At 40.3% G+C, this 15,701-nt stretch overlaps 1 protein-coding gene across 1 annotated transcript in view; it reads left to right on the forward strand.

Annotated features, from left to right (window-relative positions):
* The window catches only part of LOC150085857 (SH2B adapter protein 2-like), a 181,297-nt gene that overhangs the window by 63,447 nt on the left and 102,149 nt on the right, over positions 1-15,701 (forward strand). The window lies entirely within an intron of this gene.

Genomic DNA, 15,701 nt, shown 5'->3' on the forward strand with positions numbered 1-15,701 from the left:
AAGGAAGTAAGCAAACCCATAGCCATAATTATGAGAGCTTCTTTGAACTCGGAGGAGGTACTCATAGATTGGAGATGTGCAAATGTGATCCCAATTCGCAAAGGAGGATCAAAGGCTGACACAAGTAATTATAGATCTGTGAGTTTAATTTCTGTTCCAGGAAAATTAATGGAGGCGCTGGTTAAAGAAGCACTGCAGAATCATCTAGACAAGACTTCAGTTATAGCTCAGACACAGCATGGTTTTGTTAAAGGAAAGTCTTGCCTGGCCAATTTGATTGGATACTATGATGCAGTCACAAAAGAACTGGATGCAGGAAATAACTTTGATATTATATATTTGGATCTTAGAAAGGCTTCTCATACTGTTGCACAAATTGGAGCAGAGTGGCATTGGAGGTAAATTGCTGCTATGGATAAAGGGATGGTTGAGGGGGAGAAGACAGAGAGTGGTAATCAATGGACACTGCTCATCGTGGACTAATGTTATTAGTGGAGTCCCTAAGGTTCAGTGTTGGATCCATTATTGTTTTCTGTATTTATAAATGATATTGATGATGGTATATCAAGCTTAATGTCCAAGTTTGCAGATGATGCAAATGTTGGCAGATGATACAAAATGTTGGCAGGGTTTTAAGGACACTACTGACACTATGTTGCTGCAACAGGATCTGGAAAGGTTGAGCAGATAGGCTGAGAGTGGGAAAATGAAATTTAACATTGACAAATGTAAAGTACTGCATATGGGAAACAGTGACCCCAGAGCAACGTATCAATTCTGTGGTACTACACTGACAGTGGTAGAGAATGAAAAAGACCTGGGGGTAATTGTGCAGGCAGATATGAAATTTTCTGAGCAGTGCATATGGGCTGCAAGAGTAGCTCATAGTGTCTTGTCAATGATATACAGGAATTTTTCTAGCAGGGATAAGGAGGTGATTATTCCCTTGTATAAGGCAAGGGTCAGGCCACACTTTGAGTACTGTATACAGGTCTGGAGGCCTCATTTCAAGAAGGATGTAGAGCTGCTGGAATGAGTACAGAGAAGGGCAACAAGATTAGTGAATGGAACAAAGGGGTTCTCTTACAAAGAAAGGCTTAAGTTTTGCAAATTACAGTGTCTGGAGACTAGGCACTGGTGAGGTGATCTGATAGAGGTGTATAAAGCCTTGAATGGTTTGAGCATGCTCAATGCAGATGGGATTCTTCCTCTTGCTCAGAATAATCACCCGAGAGGGCATAAATTCAAATTGCAGAAAGACAGATGTAGAATAGATGTGTGGAAATTTGCCTTTAGCCAGCGGGTAGTTGGTTGATGGAACAGATTTCCATCCCTTATTGTGGAAGTTGATAGCCTAAATAAATTTAAGGCTCAGCTGGACAGGTATTTCAAATTAACGGAAGGGTGAAATGGGAGTGTTTTTTTTTTTTTTTTTTTTTTTGGCTGAGGCTGCATAAGCTTTCTTTCTTGGATCATATGCCTCTACTAATGTTAAATTATTATTATTATTATTACTAGCCATATGGTGCAAGGATGTCTGAGAGGCTTATGCTGCACCAGCCAAAAAAAGAAAAAAAAATTCTGAACCACCCCAAGAGTGAGAGAAGTAGAAGTGAATCACCAAGAAAAAGAAGAATGATGATATAGGTTAATTTAAGGTCTAATAATTTCTCTGAAAATTTTTAATGGCAATGTCTGCTGCTTGAACATTGATGCTGCAAATAATTCGTCTTCATTCTAGTCACTAATCATTTTTCTTTCTTTTTTTTTTCTTTTTTACGTTTCTTGGGGATGTCATCATTCTCAGTCACAATTATTTTAAGATAACAGTCATCTTATAAACTTTTAAAATAATAGATATCTCAGCTATTATAGTTTGAAAAAAACTAAACATGGATAAAATTCATAAACAAACCGTATTAATATGTTGAATATCTGAATATGAACAGCAAAATGCCAATATACATATATATGTATATTGCTAATCCTTTGAAATAATCCTATGCCATTCACATTATATTAACAATAAAATGAATACTGGACCCACTGTATCAACTAACTGTTGCATACCATAAGCAAGTGATTCATGTAAAGCAACTCTTTGAACATTGCATGCCATGGCAGCCTCACACAACAGCCCACAGTGAGAATTTTAAAGTTTCTATTATTGCAAAAATTTGGAAAAGTGCTAAGTGTAATGTACAGAAATATTTGAGCTTTTAACAGTAATAATATCATATGTATGTGTTGTAGTGATCATAAAACTTGAGAACAGCAGAAGTGGCATGGTCCTTGAATTGCATTTGTTGTGGTCTCTGAATATTTAATATTCTTTATGTTATGATAAAACTTGAAAAGAAGCACTAAATCTGGTATGTGCCAAGCCCATACTCACCAGATTTAGTGAGAATCCCAGGGTCCTGAGCTGGATATCATAATTCTTCTTTTTCTTGGTAATTCCCTTCTCTCTCTCTCTCTCTCTCTCTCTCTCTCTCTCTCTCTCTCTCTCTCGGGATAATTCAGAATTTTTTTTTTTTTTTTTTTTGGCTGGTGCAGTATAAGCCTCAGGCTTCCTCACACCATATGGCTAATAATAATAATAAAACTGAGAGGGAAAGGCTTGCTAAAGAATATGCACAGGCTTTCTTTGGCAAGAAACACAGATCAAAGGGAACATAAACTTTGGATTGTTGGAAAAGACCTATCTAGTGTTGTGGAAGTGGGTAATTCAAATAAATTTAAAGATTAAATAAATTGTTAGAAGGTGTGCATAAATGAGGCTGGTTCTCTTTTTTTTTTTTTTTTTTTTTTGGCTGATGCTGTTTAAGCTTCCTTATATAAAGCAATTTTCAGCTTGCAATTTAGCAGTTAGCCAGCCCTTGAACCTTGCTACTTTGACAACTAAAAAGCAATGACTAAAATAACCAGATGTCGGCAGGTTTGAAGCAGACCACATTTTTCAATCCATAATCACCCACACCATCAAATCAAGTCATGACTCCCAGTCCATATTTCCTCTTTCAGCCTTCCATCCATCCTCCAATCCCTTCTGTCCCATGGATGACATCATTTCTCCCTATTCTGATTATAAATTCTTGGATTCTGACCATCTAGTGAATATATGTGGAATCACCTCGTGTGATTTCACATATAATAAGTAGATGGTCAGAATAACTGCCTCCTTATGCCTGCTAGTAAAATTCCTGTATATCAATGACAAAACCCCATGAATCGTCCTGGCAGCCTGTCTGCATTGCTCAGTGAACTTCATATCCCACTACACAATTACCCCCAGGTATTTTTCATTTTCAACTACCCTGAGCATAGAACCACACTGTTGGTATTTTACTTTGAGGTTACTGCTGTCCATATGCAGTACTTTCCATTTGTCAATGTTACGCTTCAATTGCCATTTCTCAGCCCATCTACCTAACTTTTCTAGATCCTGTTGTCATTAACCACCATGCCAACCTTTGTATCATCTACAAACTTGGACATTAATAGTAGTAATAGCATTTGCCATATAGTGCAAGAAATCCACAGGTTTTTGTTGACTGGCAAAAAAAAAAAAAAAAAAAAAACCCAAAGGCCAGAAAGAAAATACGGCTAAGGTAAAGGAAAGCCAACACAAGAACCACGCGAAACTTTGAGAAAACTTACCAGGCAAAATCATTTCTCGCTACCACAGTTTTTCCCTGCATTCTTAGTAAACAGATGGTGCGTGTTATCGGTAGTGGCAGTAGAAGTCGATAACAATGTATTGATTAGTTTTTTTCTCATTATTAAAAGCATATTATCAGAGTTCATGAGTGCATTGAAATTTACTTATGGGTACACCCTCCAGACTGCCTCAGCCTTAGGGTGTTTATCCCTTTCCCCTCTCGCTGTTTTAAGCTGATACAAAAACGACTTCTACAGACGGAGCTGTTGTTATTGTTGTTGTTATTTGGTTTTTAGGAGCATTAGCAACTAAGGCCATATTGCTCCGTTGTTGTTGTTGTTAGGTTTGTTGGTGCATCAGCAACTGTGGCTATAATGCACTGATTTCTGACTAGTATATCTTTGCTGTTGATGCTGATTCTGATAAAAATTTAAACAAGGTGATATTTATCAATTGATTTTAGGAAAACAAAAACGTCATCCATATCTTGACGATCTTCCAGAATATTACGTAGTGTTAATTGATTGCAATTTTTGGAAAGTAAGGAGAAAGCAGTTTTTCGTTCTCTTAGATATAGCGGGCATTCGATAACGATATGCTTTACAGTGAGTGGACATGAACAGTTACTGCATTGTGGGGCATCTTCCTTTCTTAATAGATAACTGTGAGTGAGGTATGTGTGACCTATGCGCAGTCGTGCTAGTACAGTTTCTTCTTTTCTATTTCCTCTCAGACTGGAGCGCCACTGTTTGGGTTCTTTCTTTATTTCAAAAAGTTTGTTATGTAATTCTTTTTCCCATATATGTTTCCACTGTTCTTTAGAGGTCTGCTGTATAATGGATTTATAGTCAACATAAGGTGTCTTGAAATTGTAAGAAATAGGATTTGAAGCATTTTTGGCAGCTAAATCTGCCTGTTCATTTCCTGGGATTCCAGAGTGACCAGGAATCCAACAAAAAATAATGCGGTGACCACGTGCATGAATTGCCATTAACTGAGTCCAGATTTGTCGTACCAGAGGATGACTGTTGGGGCGTTTACTTTGCATACAATTGACGGCACTTAATGAATCGGTATATATTATGGATTGAGTATATGAGGCTTCTTTTATTTTCTCCAGGGCTAGTAAAATACCATACAACTCAGCAGTATAATTACTACATTCTGAGGGAAGCTGTTCAGCAATGATAGCATCCGGCAGGACTACAGCTGTACCAACCTTACTGGCAGTCTTGGATCCATCTGTATATATCTGCATATAACTCCTAAACTGAATTGAGTGGGCCAGATGTAATTGTCTGATGTTAATATCTGGAAGATTATTCTTCCCCCATTTCTGAAAATATCTGTCAACGTATATTGTGGGTATTTGCCATGGCTGGATTTGCATGCTAGTATCCTGCATTATGTTATTCATGCTGATTCCCCAGCTAGTGTTTAGAGCTTGAAGCCTAATGCCAGATGGTTTGTTGAGACGTGATTTAGTACGATAGAGGTTTTCCCATTTTGGTCTGAAGAGATATTGCCATATAGGGTGATGTGGAAGGCTGCTGATTTTTGCGGCATAGTTTAGGAGAAGAATTTGTCGCCGAAGGTCTAGCGGCGGTTCATTGGCTTCCGTATATAGACTTAAAATGGGAGATGTACAAAAGGCACCCAGTGCTATTCGAAGTGCGCTATGATGAATGGGATCAAGCCATTTCAGTACACTTGGCCTGGCTGAGGCGTATGCAGGAGATGCATAGTCTAAGCGGGATCTAATTAATGAGCGGTATAAATGTAGCAACATGTACCGATCTGCACCCCATGACATAGAGGAGATTACTCTGAGAATATTTAGTTTCTTAAGACAGCTGGTACGAATATATTTTATATGTTCAAGGAAGTTTAATTTTTTATCAAGTATTATACCAAGAAAACGAGTGCTTGGTTGAAATGTAATACAATGGGAGTCTAACTGGAGGTTTGGATCAGGATGTAATGTACGTTTACGACAGAAGTGTACTGCAGTTGTTTTCGGTTTAGAAATTCTGTAGCCATTGTTTTTGGCCCAAGAGACTATTCTATTAATGGTGACTTGTAGTTGTCTCTCAATAAGTCGCATATTTTGAGAATGACATGAGATGGCAAGGTCATCAGCATACAGGTATGCATCAACTGTGTTAGGTATACTATTAGTTATAGAATCGATCCTGATGGCAAAAAGTGTTGCACTCAGCACTGAGCCCTGGGGAATTCCCTCTTCTTGAACATATGTGCCAGAAAGTGACGAGTGGTAGAGGACTTGGAAGGATCTGTTAGATAGGAAGTTCTGAATGAATTTCGGGAGATGACCCCGAAGACCAGATTTATGTAAGTCCCGAAGAATCCCATAACGCCAAGTTGTATCAAATGCTTTCTCGATGTCAATGCATATCATAACAAAGTGCTCATTTCTTAGAAAGGCGTTCCGAATATTTGCTTCTGCTTTGATAATGAGATCGAGCGTCGATCTACTTCTCCGAAAACCATATTGGCTTGGACTCAGAATGTTTTGAGTCTCCAAATACCACGTTAGTCGGGTGTTAAGCATTTTTTCCATTGTTTTTCCCAAGCTACTTGTTAAGGAGATAGGTCGATAGTTTGCTGGGTCTGTGTGGTCTTTTCCTGGTTTCGGGAAGGCTAGCACATAAGAATGGCACCAGCTGGTGGGGTAATATTCCTCTAAGAAAATTCTATTATAGAGTAGTAAGAGAGCACTTAATGATCTTTCACTTAAATGGGAAATCATTGAGTAATAAATTCCATCAGGACCTGGAGCACTGTGTTTCACTTTTGTGAGCGCATTAAGCAATTCAGTCATGGTCAACGGCAGATTGTATGAATGTTGGAGAGCGGAATTAAAATTCAGTTTATACTTTTCTGTATTGCGTTTTAGCATCTGAAAGGCTGGTTCATAGGCGGAGACAGCTGAGAGTGATTCAAAAGACGAGCCAAATGCATTAGCAAGTTCTTCGGGTTCAGAAATTTCGTTTCCTCTCAGAAATTTCGTTTCCTCTCAGGAGTGTAAGGAGATAAGGCGACAACTCAGCGTTGTTATGGGCCTATATGAGAGCTTGAAGGATAGGGTGGATGCCCTCGAAGGATTACAAGTGAGGGGCCCATCAAGCTCTCAGCTGCCCACACCAATGCCAGAGCTTGCACTTGGTCATCGCGGAACACAGCGGCAACCCCCAAGGCAGAATGCGCTGGTCCCAAAGGAACTAGTAGTTGTTGGTGACTCTATTGTCAGGGAAACGGGAAACATGCTTTGTAAAAAGGATAGGTGGAATAGGACCAGGGTATGTCTGCCAGGGGCAAAAGTTGATGACGTTGTAGAGCGGATATCATCTTTTAAGGGCACAAAAGGTGATATAGTTGTACACGTTGGCACTAATGACATTAAGAGTAGGAGACCGGCGGAATTACTTGACAAGTACAGGTCACTGATGAAAAAAAGCCGTGAATTAGGGTTGAAATTGAAAGTGTCTGCAATTCTGCCCAGACACGATAGGAGGGAGTATATGATGAGAGCCCTGTCAATCAATTCGGCCCTGGAAAGATTGTGCAGGGCTCAAGGGGTAGAATTTTTTTCAGCCTGGTCTGTACTTGTTAACAGGAGAGACTGCTTCTACAGGGATGGGATACACTTAAATAGAAAGGGTGCAAGAATGTTTGCTGATGCTATCGAGGCAATGTTAGGTGGGTCGGAAAACTGCTAGATTGGGGGGATACAAGGACTAATAGATTAACAGTAGCCACTGGCAGAGGTGAAAGTGATTCTTGCACTGCTTCTATTGGAATGAGCCGCAGCCTGGAAAATAAGATGCAGGATATTTCAGAGACTGCTGGGAATCATTGGGGTACAAGTAAACACATGGGTTGTGTTAGGGTAGCTAAGAAAAAGAACAGGTGCATGTATACTTGTGTGTACACCAATGCTAGGAGTTTAGTAAATAAATTTGATGAATTTGAGGTATTGCTCAAAACATCAAAGGCAGATATTGTGGGGATTTCAGAGACGTGGTGTCACACAGATATAAGAAATGCAGAACTGGAATTTGGGGAGTACAATGTCTACAGAAAGGATAGACAGGATAGGAAGGGAGGAGGGGTTATGCTATTAGTTAAAAAACACATAAAATCCAAGGAAGTGAAGCCAGTCGACATTGCTGGACAGTGCAGTGTCGAGTCAGTTTGGTGTGACATAAGCATTGGGAGATCAAAATTGAGAGTAGGAGTGTGCTATAGGCCTAATGACTCTGATGAGTATAATAAGAAACTGTTCGGAGAAATAGAGTGGGCCAGTAAATCAGAGAGTCTTATAATGGGGGATTTTAATTTCCCAGATATTGACTGGAATTTGGGGGCTGGTCACTCACACAGTAGCAAGGCTTTTGTGGATTTATTGGATGATTGTTTTCTACATCAGCATGTTCGGGAGGCAACTAGAGGGAGTAATACTCTTGATTTGATTATCAGTAGTGATTCTTCATGCATTAAGAATCTGCAGATAAATGAACCACTTGGTGGCAGTGATCACAGTGTGCTGAAGTGGGAGTTACTCAAAGAGGTAACTACCATTAGGGGTAAAGGGAAGGGGTATTGCTTTCGTAAAGGCGACTACAATGGACTGAGACAGTATTTAAATTCTATACAGTGGGATCAACTGATGATATTGCCAACAGCAAATTCAAAATGGGAAGCATTCAAAGAACTTATCGTGGAAGCTACTAGGCTTTACATACCAACTAAGAAATATTGTTCAAGGTTTAGGCCTAAATGGTTGTCAGATGAACTAATGAGGCATATGGCAGAGAAGAAAAATGCATGGGATACATACAAATTAACACGTGACACGGATGCCTATGATAGATACAAGTTGATCTGTAACCAAGTTACAAAGGAGGTTAGGCAGGCGAAGGCAGATTACGAGAGATCCTTGGCAAGGGATGCGAAGAAAAACAGCAAAGAGTTCTTTACTTATGTAAACTCTAGAAGGAAGGGGATGAATCAGATTGGTCCACTTGAGATCGATGGGTCAACTGTTGATGATCCTGCTCGGGTAGCTAACAAACTAAATGAATATTTTGCATCGACATTCACACATGAGGAGTTATTCAGCGAGGGGAATGCCAGAGGTGTATTCAACTCTAGCAGTAAGCTAGAGAATCTTGTAATAACTGAGAGCAAAGTGGAGGAGAAATTGTTGAAGATAAACACAAGAAAGGCACCTGGGGTGGATGGGATCTATCCAGTTATATTAAAGGAGGCAGCAAAGGAGGTAAGCAAACCCTTAGCCATAATTATGAGAGCTTCCTTGGACTCAGGGGAGGTACCCATTGACTGGAGATGTGCAAATGTAACCCCAATTCACAAAGGGGGATCAAAGGCTGACACAAGTAATTATAGACCTGTGAGTTTAACTTCTGTTCCCGGAAAATTAATGGAGGCACTGGTGAAAGAAGCACTGCAGGATCATCTAGACAAGACTTCAGTTATAGCTAGGACACAGCATGGTTTTGTTAAGGGGAAGTCTTGCCTGACCAATTTGATTGGATACTATGATGCAGTCACAAAAGAACTGGATGCAGGGAATAACTTTGATATTATATACTTGGATCTTAGAAAGGCTTTTGATACTGTTGCACATGGAAGACTGCTGCACAAATTGGAGCAGTGTGGCATTGGAGGCAAGTTGCTGCTATGGATAAAGGGGTGGTTGAGGGGGAGAAGACAGAGAGTGGTAATCAATGGACACTGCTCATCGTGGACTAATGTTATTAGTGGAGTCCCTCAGGGTTCAGTATTGGGGCCTTTATTGTTTTCTGTATTTATAAATGATATTGATGATGGTATATCAGGCTTAATGTCCAAGTTTGCAGACGATACGAAGGTTGGCAGGGTTGTCAAGGACACTACTGACACTATGCTGCTGCAACAGGATTTGGAAAGGTTGAGCAGATGGGCTTCGAGGTGGCAAATGAAGTTTAACATTGACAAATGTAAAGTACTACATATGGGAAACAGCAACCCCAGAGCAACGTATCAACTCTGTGGTACTACACTGACAGTGGTAGAGAATGAAAGGGACCTGGGGGTGGTGGTGCAGGCAGATATGAAGTTCTCTGAGCAGTGCAGACGAGCTGCAAGAGTAGCTCATGGTGTATTGTCAATGATATATAGGAATTTTTCTAGCAGGGATAAGGAGGTGATTATTCCCTTGTATAAGGCAATGGTCAGGCCACACCTAGAGTACTGTATACAGGCCTGGAGGCCTCATTTCAGGAAGGATGTAGAGCTGCTGGAACGAGTACAGAGAAGGGCAACTAGATTGGTGAATGGGACAAAGGGGTTCTCTTACGAAGAAAGGCTTAAGTTTTGCAAATTACAGTGTCTGGAAACTAGGCACCAGTGGGGTGATCTGATAGAGGTGTACAAAGCCTTGAATGGTTTGAGCATGCTCAATGCTGATGGGATTATTCCTCTAGCTCAGAAAAATCACCTGAGAGGGCATAAATTCAAATTGAGAAAAAACAGATGTAGGATAGATGTGCGGAAATTTGCCTTTAGCCAGCGGGTGGTTGGTGGGTGGAACAGACTTCCATCCCTTGTCGTGGAAGTTGATAGCCTAAATAAGTTTAAGGCTCAGCTGGACAGGTATTTCGAACGAACAGAGGGGTGAAGTGGAAGTGGTTATTTTTATTTATTTATGTTACTTTTTTTTTTTTTTTTTTGGCTGATGCTGCATAAGCTTGCTTTCTTGCATCAAATGCCTCTACTAATGCTAATGCTAATGCTAAATAGAATTGGGGAAGTAATAAGTGGGTATTTGCCATTGATACGTTTGATTTTTTTCCAGACTGTAGCAGTATCTGTGAATCTGTTTATTGTGGCAGCATAGCGTGACCATGCTTCTTTTTTACTCGTTCGTCTTATATAACGAGCCTTAGCCCTTGCTCTTTTAAACTGTAGGAGGTTGGCTGTGGTTGGATGTTTTCTAAACTGATTCCAGGACTTATTTCTTTCTCTTTTAGCAATGCTACATGCTTCGTTCCACCACATTTTTGGATGGAGTCGGATTTTAAATGATGATTTTGGGATAGCGGATTCAGCGGCTGTCATTATTCGTTCTGTGATATAGCTTACTGCAGAATCTATCTTGTCAGTAGCAATGATAGTGGAATCTAAATGAGCTATTTCTTGATATTTAGCCCAGTTGGCCTTGTCAAATTTCCAAATTGTTCTAATTCTGTTGATCGGAGGAGAACGTGTACAGAAGTTACAGATGACTGGAAAGTGATCACTACCAAGAGGATTGTCAGTAACTGTCCAGTCAATGAGAGGAAATATTGTTGGAGAACATACTGTTAGGTCAATGGCAGAGCTTGAGCCAGATGGTACATGAATATATGTGTGATCACCTGTGTTTAAAATAGTTAGATTGTGTTTATCCAGGAATTTCTCAATTATTTTCCCTCTGCAGTCAAGTTGTTGAGAACCCCATAGAGGGTTATGGCCATTCCAGTCACCCAGAATACAGAAAGGAGCGGGTATTTGTCCTACTAGGTCATCTAAATCAGCAAGGGTGTAAGCGTGGTTTGGTGACAGATACAATGAGACTAAGGTTATTGTTATGCCTATGGTGATACGGGCTGCAATTGCCTCCAACGGTGTTTGCAAGGGAACAGGTCTGGAGGGAATTGAAGAGTTTACTAACAGCGCCACTCCTCCGTGTGCTGTATTAGAGCAGTTTCTATCTTTTCTGTACATGGTGAAGTGTTTAACTGTTATAGATACTGCATTCGTCAGGTTTGTTTCTTGTATGCATGCTGCGACGGGCTTATATTCACTTAGGAGATCGTAGAATATTGCTCCGGGATATGCAGTGGTCATTCCCTGACCTTTCCGCATCCTCCGTGGTGGTGACGGGCTCGAACCCCGGTCTAATCAAGAAGCGTGTGATACGCACTGCTGCTCCTTCCCACCTGGCTAAGGAGGCGCCGCATACGGTGCTCCAGCCTGCCTGCCTGTCTTACGGTGTTTATCCCCCCCCTTCCTGCTGTTTTTACCCGATACGAAAACAACTTCTACAGATGGCGCATGTTATCAGTAGTGGCAGTATAAGTCATTTTGCTATCAAATTAAAACAACAGGAAGGAGGGGATAAACACCCTAAGACTGAGGCAATCTAGAGGGTTTACCCCTAAGTAAATTTCAGATGCAAAAGCGTTACATTCATGAATTCCAATAAGCTCCTCTTAATAATGAGAAAAAAACTAATCAATACATCATTATCTACTTCTACTGCCACTACAGATAACATGCACCATCTGTTTACCAAAAAGGCAGGGAGAAACTGTGGTAGCGGGAAACGATTCTGCCTGGTACGTTTTCCCAAAGTTTCTCATGGTTCTCGTGTTGGCTTTCTTTCCTTTTAATGAAAATACAAATTATATGATTCCCTCCTCACACAGATAGCTATCCAATTGACCTTTGAATTTATTCAAACAATCAGCTTGAACTATCTTTGAGGGCAACCTCAAATTTGATGTTATTCAAATTCAAATTTATTTATTCAAACCTGAATTTATTCGAACAATCAGCTTCAACTATCTGTGAGGGCAACATTTTCCAACCCACCTAACATTGCCTGCTATTGAGGCAATGTTAGTTGGGTCAGAAAACTGCTAGCTTAGAGGGATTCAAAGACTAAAAGATTAACAGTAGCCACAGGCAGAGGCAAAAGTGATTCTTGCGCTGCTTCTATTGTAACAAACAGCAGCCTAGAGAGCAAGTTGCTGGGGATTTCAAGAGCTGCTGGGAGTAATCATGGAACAAGTAAATACATGAGATGTGTTAAGGTAACTAAGAGTAAGAACAGGTAAATATATACTTGCATGTACACCCCAATAAATCAGAATGTCTTGTAATGGGGAATTTTAACTTTCAGATATTGACTGGAACTTGTGCATTGGTCAATTGCACGATAGCAAGACGTTTGTGAATTTATTGGGGATTGCAGCAACATGTTCAAGGGACAACCAGAGGGGATAATACTCTTGATTTGATTATCAGCACTGATGACTCATGCATTAGGAATTTGCAGATAAAGGAACCACTAGGTGACAGTAATCAGTGTACTGATGTGGGATTTACTTAAAGATGTAACTACCATCAAAGGTAAAGGAAAGGGTTTCTGTTTTCATAAAGGAGATTACAGTGGTCTCAGGCAGTTTTTGAATTCTATACAATGGGATCTACTGATGATGTTCTAAAAACAGTGAATTCTAAATGAGAGGCCTTCAGGGAATTAATCTTGGGAGCTACTAGGCTTTTCATACCAACTAAGTTCAAGATTTAGGCCTAAATGGATGTCAGATGAACTAATGAGGCGCGTGCCAGAGAAGAAAAATGCATGGGATGCATATAAATTAGCAGGTGACACAGAAGCCTAGGGCAGATATAAGCTAGTCTATAATCAAGTCACAAAGGAGGGAAGGCTGATTGTGAGAAATCCTTGGCAAAGGATGCAAAGAAAAACAACAAAGACTTCTTTACTTATGTAAACTATAGAAGGAAGGGGGTGAACCAGATTGGTCCGCTTGATGTTGACGGTTCGACTGTTGATGCTCCTGGTCAGATAGCTGACAAACTGAATGAGTATTTTACATCTACATTCGCACATGAGGAATTCTGTACAGAAGGGGAGGACAGAAGTTTACTAAACTCTAACAGGGTGCAAATGATTTTGCACAAAAGGTGATATAGTTGTACACGTTGGCACTAATGATATCAAGAGTAGAAAACTGGCAGAATTGCTTAACAAGTACAGATCACTGTTGAAAAAAAACCGTGAAATAGGGTTGAATTTGAAAGTGTCTGCAATTCTGCCCAGACACGATAGGAGGGAGTATATGATGAGAGCCTTGTCTATCAATTCAGCCCTGGAAAGATTGTGCAAGGCTCAAGGGGTAGAATTTTTTTTCAGCCTGGATTGTACTTGTTAACAGGAGAGATTGCTTCTACAGGGATGGGATACACTTAAATAGAAAGGGTGCAAGAATATTTGCTGATGCTATCGAGGCAGTGTTATGTGGGTCGGAAAACTGCTAGCTTGGGGGGATACAAAGACGAATAGATTAACAGTAGCCACTGGCAGAGGTGAAAGAGATTCTTGCACTGCTTCTATTGGAATGAGCAGAAGCCTGAAAAACAAGATTCAAGATATTTCAGAGACTGCTGGGAGTCATTGCGGTACAAGTAAACACGTGGGTTGTGTTAGGGTAGCTAAGAATAGAAATAGGTGCATGTACACATACTTGCGTGTACACCAATGCTAGGAGTTTAGTAAATAAATTTGATGAATTTGAGGTATTCCTCAAAACATCTAAGGCAGATATCGTTGGGATATCAGAGACTTGGTGTCACACAGATATAAGGAATGCAGAACTGGAATTTGGGAAGTACAACATCTACAGAAAGGATAGACTGGATAAGAAGGGAGGAGGGGTTACGCTATTAGTTAAGAAATACATAAAATCCAAGGAAGTGAAGCCAGTGGACATCGCTGGACAGTGCAGTGTTGAGTCAGTTTGGTGTGACATAAGCATTGGGAGATCAAAATTGAGAGTAGGAGTGAGCTATAGGCCTAATGACTCTGATGAGTATAATAAGAAACTGTACAGGGAAATAGAGTGGGCCAGTAAATCAGAGAGTCTTATAATGGGAGATTTTAATTTCCCAGATATTGACTGGAGTTTGGGGGCTGGTCACTCACACACTAGCAAGGCTTTTGTGGATTTATTGGATGATTGTTTTCTACATCAGCATGTTCGGGAGGCAACTAGAGGGAGGAATACTCTTGATTTGATCATCAGCAGTGATTCTTCATGCAATAAGAATCTGCAGATAAATGAACCACTAGATGGCAGTGATCACCGTGTGCTGAAGTGGGATTTACTCAAAGAGGTAACTACCATTAGGGGTAAAGGGAAGGGTTATTGCTTTCGTAAAGGCGACTACGATGGACTGAGACAGTATTTAAATTCTATACAGTGGGACCAACTAATGATGTTACCAACGGCAAATGCAAAATGGGAAGCATTCAAAGAACATATCGTGGAAGCTACTAGGGTTTACGTACCAACTAACAAATATTGTTCAAGGTTTACGCCTAAATGGATGTCAGATGAACTGATGAGGCATATGGCAGAGAAGAAACATGCATGGGATACATACAAATTAACACATGACACAGAAGCCTATGATAGATACAAGTTGATCTGTAACCAAGTTACAAAAGAAGTTAGGCAGGCGAAGGCAGAGTACAAGAAATCTTTGGCAAGGGATGCAAAGAAAATCAGCAAAGAGTTCTTTACTTATGTAAACTCTAGAAGGAAGGGGATGAATCAGATTGGTCCACTTGATATCGATGGGTCAACTGTTAATGATCCTGCTCAGGTAGCTAACAAACTAAATGAATATTTTGCATCGACATTCACACATGAAGAGTTATTTAGCGAGGAGAAAGCCAGAGGTGTATTCAACTCTAGCAGTAAGCTAGAGAATCTTGTAATAACTGAGAGTAAAGTGGAGGAGAAACTGTTGAAGATAAACACAAGAAAGGCACCTGGGGTGGATGGGATCTATCCAGTTATATTAAAGGAGGCAGCAGAGGAAGTAAGCAAACCCTTAGCCATAATTATGAGAGCTTCCTTGGACTCAGTGGAGGTACCCACAGACTGGAGATGTGCAAATGTGACCCCAATTCACAAAGGAGGATCAAAGGCTGACACAAGTAATTATAGACCTGTGAGTTTAACTTCTGTTCGAGGAAAATTAATGGAGGCACTAGTTAAAGAAGCACTGCAGGATCATTTAGACAAGACTTCAGTTATAGCTCGGACATAGCATGGTTTTGTTAAGGGGAAGTCTTGCCTGACCAATTTGATTGGATACTATGATGCAGTCACAAAGGAACTGGATGCAGGGAATAACTTTGATATTATATACCTGGATC

This window comes from Mastigoproctus giganteus, chromosome 5 (genome assembly GCF_048544385.1).
Source record: "Mastigoproctus giganteus isolate SK-2022 chromosome 5, ASM4854438v1, whole genome shotgun sequence".
NCBI classification, from domain to species: Eukaryota; Metazoa; Arthropoda; class Arachnida; order Uropygi; family Thelyphonidae; genus Mastigoproctus; species Mastigoproctus giganteus.